At 58.3% G+C, this 8,834-nt stretch overlaps 1 long non-coding RNA gene across 1 annotated transcript; it reads left to right on the top strand.

Annotated features, from left to right (window-relative positions):
• Window positions 1–2,860: 2,860 nt before the first annotated feature.
• Window positions 2,861–7,357, top strand: LOC115931923 (uncharacterized). The gene is made up of 3 exons (XR_008675023.2): window positions 2,861–3,925; window positions 4,196–4,298; window positions 5,908–7,357. It is a non-coding gene; the product is annotated as an uncharacterized lncRNA (long non-coding RNA).
• Window positions 7,358–8,834: the final 1,477 nt, after the last annotated feature.

Below are 8,834 nucleotides of genomic sequence, written 5' to 3'. Positions count from 1 at the left end.
GGAGAGAGTCCAGCCACGCCCTGTCTCTTCACTGCTGAGGGGACTGGGAGCTGGCGGCATCCACGGTGTTTCACTGAGGGCTGTGTGTGTGTATGTCTTGGTGTGCACAGTCTGTGTTCATGTGTGTGTTTTGCAACGTGTGTGTACGGTTGTGTGCTGCATGTGGTGTGCACATGTGCGTGTCATACAGGAGCCGTGCCTCTCCGTGTGCACCTGTTTTCTGCTGTCACAGCAAGAGAATGAACACAGGCCCCTAGCTTCCAGCCAAGGGCAGAGGAATTGTTTATTTCCATGGCCTTCCCCAGTGATTAAGTCTCCAAACTTTTCCTCCACCATCATTTCTTCAAAATGAAAAACCAAATTGTATCTCCAAACTGCTTGGAAATCGATTTCTTTCAGAATGAACTTTTGCAGAAGCGGTTTCAAGGAGAAATAAGAGGAGGAAGGCAGGAGGGGTGTGTAGGGTGGGGACAGAGCAGCTGCCAGGGCCACCCAGGGCCTGGGTTGGGAGGGAAGGAGGGGTGGGGTAGGAGGTGCTGGAGGCTGGAGGGCACTCTGGACTCTGGGGTGGGGGAACCTGCTTCAGCCTCACCCCACCTGCTCCGGCCAGGGCCCTCAATGCCAGCCCTTCCTGGGGCCTGGTCTGGGAGGCTTGGGGAAGTGCCCAGTGTGCACACAGGCCAGAGCGTCTCCAGGGCAGAACAATAATAGAGTTTCAACTATAAACCCAGGCGTGATGTGGCCGCCAAGTTTTGAGCCAGGCACTGGGCCAAGTGCTTTTCCCGAATTATCTCCCTTAATTCTCACATCAACCTCAAGCCGGTGTTATCATCCCGTCCTAATGACGAAGAAACCAAGCATCTGTGGCCCAGAGAGGTTAGTGAGTGTTTTTGAGAGGATGGTGGAGAGGATTCCAGGCGAGGGTGGATGGGAAGTGCTCAGTACCACATCTGGGGGTGGTTTGGGATCAGCAGATGTCAGGGCCAATGGGAAAAGAGGGTGACAGCAGACATAAACAATGGGACAAAGAAAACACTCCCTGCCAAGGGTAAAAGCAAGGAGGCCATGGCCGGGTGCGGTGGCTCATGCCTGTAATCCCAGCACTTTGGGAGGCCGAGGCAGGCAGATCATGAGGTCAGGAGATCAAGACCATCCTGGCCAACATCGTGAAACCCTGACCCTACTAAAAATACAAAAATTAGCCGGGCGTGGCGGCACGCACCTCTAGTCCCAGCTACTCCGGAGGCTGAGGCAGGAGAATTGCTTGAACCCGGGAGGCAGAGGCTGCAGTGAGCTGAGATTGTGTCACTGCACTCCAGCCTGGGTGACAGAGTGAGACTTCGTCTCAAAAAAAAAAAAAAAAAAAAAGACAACAACAAAAACAAAAAACAAGGAGGACATGGCCCTTTGCAGGGGAGCGGGTGTGCCTCAGGGCTGTGGAGCACCTACTGTGTGCCAGGGCGTTTGACTCCCTGGCAGGGGTTGTTATTAATGCATGTTATGCATAAGGAACTAAGGCTCAGAGAAGTGGAGCGACTTGCTGAGGTCGCACAGATAGGGAGAGAACCCAGATCATCCTGGGTCCAAAGCCTGTATACCACTTCCCAGCGTCACCTTGCAGAGCATCTGGGAAGGCTTCCTGGAGGAGGTGGCTTCTGAAGGTGATGGGGAGGGAGGGGCAGAAAGGAAACTGCACAATGACAGTTGAAGAGGAGAAAAGACTGGGGATGTCGAGGAGGAGGCCAGTGTGTCAGGACGAAAGGTGCTCACAGATTGGTGGGCCCAGAAGGGGGCACAGGCAGGTAGTGGGCCAAGTGGACCTCTGTGATGGGGGCAGTGCCTGGTGCAGTGGGACCCAGAGGAGACAGGCTTGCTCTGCAGGGACTGACGGGAGCGTGGCCTCTCAGGGGCAGGTGCCTGGGCTGGCTCCCAGTGGGAGAGTGGTGCTGACAGCAGGGAAGAGAATGGGGAGGGCCCCCTGGCATAGCGGGGGGGATTGTGCTCTGGGCATGGAGGCGGCATGGGATGATGATGCCCATTGGGGGAGCTCGCCCCTCAGCGCCCCCTGCGCACCTGAGGAGCAGGGTGAGAGCAGGCGTGGACAGGGATGGGGTGCCTGTGGCAGAGGGGATGCGCATGGTGGTGCCAGGACAGGAGGAGTTTGCAGAGGTCAGCCTTCGAGGACCGCAGAAGTCAGCCATGCTGGGGATCAGGCTTCCCCTGAGGGCCATGTGCATGGAGTCTCTTGTGGAAGGGGGGTAGTGACAGTGTGGCCACAGTGGGTCACAGCATCCCCCTCCTCCTGCCACATCAGAGGCACCAGGATGAGGGCCGGGAGGAATGTGTTCCCAAGACTCGAGGCTGGCACTGGGCCAGGACCAGGAAGGCCACCTGTGTGGGGGCAGCAGGGGGGCCTCTGGGTGCCCTGAGCCTGGGTCTTGCTGCCCCTCCTGTCCACTCCCAGTGCCCTGTCCACCTGGCGCTGAGAGCCGGTGATGCTGGGGGTTTGGGATGGGGTCAGGGCTCCTGGGTGTATGTGCGCATGTAGATTTGTGTGTGAGTGTAGAAGATATCTGTGGGAGCGGTGTGTGTAGGACTTGTGTGAGTGTGGTGACTGGGCTGTGGGAGGGTTGGTGGCTGCCACCATTGCGTTGTAGGTTGGTGTGGGCAGGTGGGCGTGGGCAGGTGGGCATGGGCAGGTGGGTGTGGGCAGGGGCAGGTGGGCATGGGCAGGTGGGGTTGGGCAGGGGGCATGGGTGGGGGCATGGGCAGGGGGGCATGGGCAGGTGGGCATAGGCGGGGGCATGGGCAGGTGGGGTTGGGCAGGGGCATGGGTGGGGGCATGGGCAGGTGGGCATGGGCAGGTGGGCGTGGGCAGGCGGGCATAGGCAGGGGGGCATGGGCAGGTGGGCGAGCAGTGCTCTAAGCCCTCGGCCCCTCCACCCACTGCCCTGTCCCACTCCCTCTTTGACAGCGGCCTGGCCTAAGGGATCCAGGGGGCTGTGAGGGGCATCAGGAGGAATAGCGTTGGAGGAAACTGGGGAAGATGAGGGCCAGGAGGGTTGGGAGAGCTGGAGAGGGTGTGGGGAGGATTAGAAAGGGTTTGGGAGCTGGAGGGGCTAGATAGGGCTGGAAGGACTGAGGTGGGTGCACACTGGAGATGAGTTGGGGAGGCTGGGGTCCGGGGGGGTGGGTCTGGGAGCCAAGGGGTGGGTGCCAGCCAGGACCGCTCTCTGCACTCCCTCCTGCTGGTGGCTGGCAGCCTGGTGGGTGTTGATCATCCTCATGGCTGAGCAGCGGGAGCACTGAGGAGGGAGCAAGACAGGCTCGGCTCACAGCAATGAGGGAAGCTGGCCAAGGTGGAGGCGGAGGAGGCGTGAAACCGACAGTGGAGCCCAGGCCGGGGGCTGAGAGAGAGACAGAAACCTCAGACTGGAGGCAGCCTGGAGCGGGAGAGGCGGGCATCGGCCAGCAGATGGGAACCCTCACAGCAGACCAAGAAATGGGCGGGTGTAGTGCCCATCTCTAGGTGGGGAAACTGAGGCTCAGGGAGGGCAGGTTGTTCCAAAGCCACCCATTCGGAGCCCAGGGGCATAGGGACAGGGGAGCAGGGAGGAGCGGACCTGGGACACAGACCGTTGCAGCTGGGGCCCCCACCTGCCTCACTTATGGGATTCCTTGGCCAGAGGAAGGAGCTGGGCTGAGGTTCAGGAGCCTGCAGTCAAGTTTCTGCCTTCCAGTCGCCGCCCTGCTGTGGCCTCACTGTGTGTCCTTGGCAAGTTCCGGTCCCTCTGAGGGCCTCAGTCTCTCTGTGAAATTGAAGAGGCCTGGGACCAGATCATCTGCCATATTCCTTTCTGTTTCTGTGACTTGAGCCCCATGGCACCCACTCTGCCAGCATTCATGGGATGCCGAGTGGGCCCAGGTAAGCTGTCCCTTAGCTGCTGTGTGACCTTGGGCAAGGCTCTCAGGCTCTCTGAGCTACCATTTCCCCATCTTCCAATGAATGGGGGCTTGAAACAGATCTACCTGTCTGGGCCTGGCCCTGGGTAGCCCTGCCCCTTCCCTCCCCTCCCCCTTTCCCTTTCCTGTGCTCCCCCCGCCCACACCTTGCTCCCCAGCTCTTGAAGCTGAGCCTCCTCAGGGGCCCACAGACTGGCTCTGATGAAAGGTTCATTTTCCTTTCTTTGTGCAGGTGACAAATTCTACCGCCAGTAATCACTTGTGAAAAATCAACAGTGAAGCCCAGCGGCGCCCGGTCCCCCAGAGAAATCTGAGTGGATTTCCGGAAGAACAAGGTGGAAAAACCCAGGGGCAGCAGTGGGACCCAGGAGTGGGGGAACCTGGGAGGGAGGACTCCGCTCAGCAGAGCACAGGACCAGGCTGCACCTCGGGGGAGGGCCCCACTGCGCCCCACTCCTCCCATTGCATCGTGGAGCTTTTGCACGGGATGATCCCTCTGCCTGGAATGGCCCTCCTTCTCCCCCTCCTCTGCAAGAGGACAGGGGGTGGGCAGGAGACACTGGGGAACAGGTGCTGCTAGAGGGAGGCTAGAGAAAGGGCAGTTATGGGAGAAAGGGGCAGACGGGCCTATTCTGGAGGGCTGAAATGCTGGGGAGGAGCTGGATCATTTGCAGGACAATAGGGAGCCATGGAAGGTTTTTGAGCAGGGGATGGATATGTGGAAAGCTCTGCTTCACTCCGCTTCTCCGTGTCTCTTCAAGTCTTCAGGGGAAGACTTGCTCGGTCTCCAGGGACCCAAGTCCTCATCCGGTCTTGGGGGAGGGGTGTAAAGAATGCATGGAGGTGTGGCGGTTGTTGGGAGGCAATGGGACAGGCTGGGGTGACTAACACAGATGGCAGGCCACCCCTGTGCCTGTCTAATGTCAGGGTCAGGGCTCCTACAGGGCAGTGCAAGTGGTGAGTGGGTGAGCCAGGCTTGGAACCCAGGTCTGTCTGACCAGACGGCCCCAGCAGGAGGAGGATCCTGGTAGCGACCTGCCTGTGGGGAGAATTCCCCTAAATGGTCTCGTTTGTGTCTCTTCCTCATTCTGAGGAGGGGCTCTGTCCTCACTGACCCATTTTGCAGATGAGGAAACCAAGGTTCAGAATTGTCAGGGGTTTGAGTTCACCAACGAAACCAGTATTACTGGCTTCTGAACCAGTGCTTCTGGCTTCTGAACCAGTGCTTGGTACATGGCAGGTGCTTAACGAAGGGATGGGAGTCAGGCTTTGAGGATTTGGACTCTAGAATGAGTCCTCTCCAAATAGCACCCAAGAGATTTCTCTGAGATGGGGCTGTTCTCAGACAGTGTGAAAATCCCAGAAATAGAACCATCCGGGAAACCTTCAACCATCTTGGAAGTATGGCCCAGTGAGGGAAAGTGGCTTGCCCAGGGCCGCACAGCACACCAGTGACAGAGCAGGGACAAGGACCCAGTGCTTTAGACCTTCGCTCCTCCTCTAGACCCAGGCTGGTGAGCACAGTGGGCTCGGCCCAGAGCTGGAGAGGAAAGGCAGGTACAGCCCACCTAGCTCCGTCCTCCACAGCTGCACAGGAGGGCCTGAGATAGGCAAGGGGAGAGGATGGCTGGCCACAGTGGTGGAGCAGCAGGACTCCAGAGGGGACAGCAGTAAAGTGGGAGGGACCGAACCCCTTCAGCTCCTGCCCTACACCCCTGCCATGCGAGCCTCAGAGGCCCACCCGACCCAGTCAAGACTGCACCTCCCCTCCCATGCTGCCACATCACCACTAAGGCACACAATTTCCATGGTGACCCCTGCCCCCTGGCTGCTGGTGAGGTCGGGGGGTGCCCCTCATGGTCTGGCTCACTTGCTGTCTCTCCCTCTTTCTCTCCATCCCTCTTTATCCCTCCCCTTCTCCCTCTCTCTCTCTATCTCTCTCAGTCCAATCTCTGCCCTGCTGCCCTCCATCTGCCTATTTCTCTCCTAGACTTCGGCTTCAGACAAATGTGGTTTCAAAGCTGCAGTCCCGGCCTTCCTCAGCTGTGTGACCTTGGTTACGTCCACATGCCCATTGCCTCGCCTGGGCCTCACTTTTCTCATCTGTATCATGGAGTTGGCACCACCGGCTCTGCCCTCAAGGTTTGCCGCGCCTGCAGAGGCCCCTGAGCATTCAGCAGGTGCTCACTCAGCAGGAGCTGCCAGACGTTGAATGTGTGATGGGAATCATTGGATGCTGCCGCCTCTCCGCCCACCCGCCACCTGACACTGCCTCCTGGCTCTCCATCACTGCCCAGGAGTCGGGCAGCCTCCCCGCTCCCTGCTATTTCTTCTCTGCACCTGACGCCGCCTCCTGGCTCTCCATCATTGCTCAGGAGTTGGGCAGCCTCCCCGCTCCCTGCTATTTCTTCTCTGGAGCTTCCCAGGAGGTTAATAGCAGCTTCTCACCAGGATATTTGGCTTTTTAAGGAATCTCCTTGCCTCTTTCTTCTCTGTGAGGATATTCTCAGCATGGTTGCGGTGGAGAAGGGAAGGAAGGAGACTCTCAAGGCATTTGCCAACTAAGGGGGGCACGTAGGGGTAGGTGGGGGGGCCAGTTCCGGGCAGAACTTGGGGCAGACAGTGCCCTGTTTCCAGAACAGCTCCCAGTGCTGGGCTGGGCTGGGCTTAAATGCAGTGGGAGAAGCTCAAGGGTGGCGTGGGGTCACAGGCTCCACTTGGAATGGGCCAGGTCATTTGACTATGGGGGCATTTCTGAGCCTGGTGGGGCCTCAGTCTCCCCTCCTGGAAGGTGGGCCTGATGATCCATGCCAGCCTGTAAAGGAAGGGAAAGAGTTTTGCTGAGCTGCAGAAGGAGGTGCAGACAAGGCGAGGGGCTGGGTGTTGGGGGAGGCCAGCTGAGCTCCCAGGACCCCTCTGGCCCCACCCCAGGTCCTTGGGCTCCACCTGCTCTCAGCCCTGCCCTGAGCTCAGGAATGGTCCCAGGCCTGAGAAGGAGGTCAAAACTCTGCAGCCCTTCCACTACTACTTCGGAGGGCTCAGCACAGCTCCTCTGGGCTCAGGTCCCCAGGCCTTTCCCTGATGTAACCCCCCAGTCAGGCCCGCCCAGTAGGGGAGGTCCACCTCTTATGTGTGTGTTTTAAATTGCAGTAAAATGTACGTAACATGAAATTTACCATTTTAGCTCTATAAGCATACAGGTCCGTGGCATTCAGTACATTCACAATCCTGTGTGGCCATGACCACCATCCATTTCCGGGGCTTCTGCATGATCCCGAACAGAAGCTTGCACGCCCTGTGCCACGCCCCCTCCCATGTCAACCCCCATAACCGCTGGTCTTCGTCTCTATGAATTAAACTATTCCAGATACCTCCCATCAGTGGAATCATAAAATGTATGTTCTTTTGCATCTGGCTTATCTGACTTAGCATAATCAGACGACCCCGTCTTAACAGACAAGTAAACTGAGGCACAGAGAGGCTATGGGACTCGCTCCAGCTGTGCGCCCCTTCTCACCGCCTTTGTGTCTCCTCTCTGTTCTGACCGTCCGCATGAGGGTGGAAGTATGCCAACCATGCCCACATTTCACTGAGGAAGAGAGACAGCGGCCCCACGGTGCTATGAGTCCCCAGAATTAAGACCTCCAAGTTTGGTGCTCACATATTCAGGAGAGCCACACAGCTCTGCCCAGGAGAGCCCAGGGCCTGAGCTGGGCCAGGGTTTAATGGGGAGCAACCAGGGACCGCCATGCCTCTTTTCAGGTCCCAGTGTCTCTTTTCTGAGGCTGACTCTGTAACTAGGCCCTGAGGGTTGCCTCGGGCTATGCTAACATCACCCCTCCTCTGGATTGTCTGGGTAAGGGAGGGGACAGGAGTGAAGTCAGCAACATGGCCCAAGAGGCCACCCAGGGCAAAGAAGAGCCTGATAAGGGACTCTGGCCTTCAGGTGACCCACACTGCCTGGCACAGCCTCCACCCCCATGCCCTGCTGGGCCTCCCAGGCTCAATTTGTGTGTGTGATTGGGGAGGGCCAGGGTGGCTGGGAAGATTTTAGGATATAGGAAACACATTTATTGTGCTTTCAACATAAGCCTGGGGACCCAAGAAAATCAGGCATCTGGTAAGGGAAGGGAAAATGAAAGATCTTCCCTGGGCCCCACTCACCTTCTTACGCTAATACTTAAGACCTTTTGTGATCTGGCCCAGTCCATGTGTCCACCTGCCAGTCTTGTCCTCCACTCCTTGATCCTTCCATGGAGTCATGCATTCGGTAAGTATTGACTGAAGACACCTCCACCCAGGCACAGCGTCAGTCTCTGGAGCCACGGCTGCAGCTGTGAGGAAGACAGATGTGCCCGCCCTCCTGGAGTTCCTGAGCTGGGTGTCCTATGGCAAAACCCAGCATGAAGGAAATAATCAGATGATGCCTAAGCACAGGCAGTACCCAGGGCTTTGGGGAAGCCAGGGCCTTGTGAGGGACTGGGGAGCAAGCTGGATTAAGACTGGGAGTCACGGAGGGCGCCGCTAAGAGGCTGCAGAGCAGAGGGATAGATGGAGCCGGCCAGGCAAAGGGCTTCAGGAAGATCAGCCAGGCAGGGGGAACAGCACGCAACATGGCCCGGAGGCGCCAAAGAACTCGGTGAGGCTGAGGAACCTGGAGGTCAGGCAGTGTCGGCCATCGTCAGTGAAGAACAGTCGGGGCAGTGGGGCCAGGGCCTGCGCAGGGGCCACCCACTCGGGACTCGGGGCCAAGCCAGGAAATGAAAATCGTCAGAGTGGAACTGGGGGACTTACCATAGGGGATTGGAAGCGTTAGAAGGGGACAACGAAGGCCGGGCGCGGTGGCTCATGCCTGTAATCCCAGCACTTTG

The sequence above is a fragment of the Gorilla gorilla genome, chromosome 23 (genome assembly GCF_029281585.2).
Source record: "Gorilla gorilla gorilla isolate KB3781 chromosome 23, NHGRI_mGorGor1-v2.1_pri, whole genome shotgun sequence".
Lineage (NCBI taxonomy): Eukaryota > Metazoa > Chordata > Mammalia > Primates > Hominidae > Gorilla > Gorilla gorilla.
Note: the sequence above shows the minus strand (reverse complement) of the source record. Positions and strands in the feature narration are given on the sequence as shown.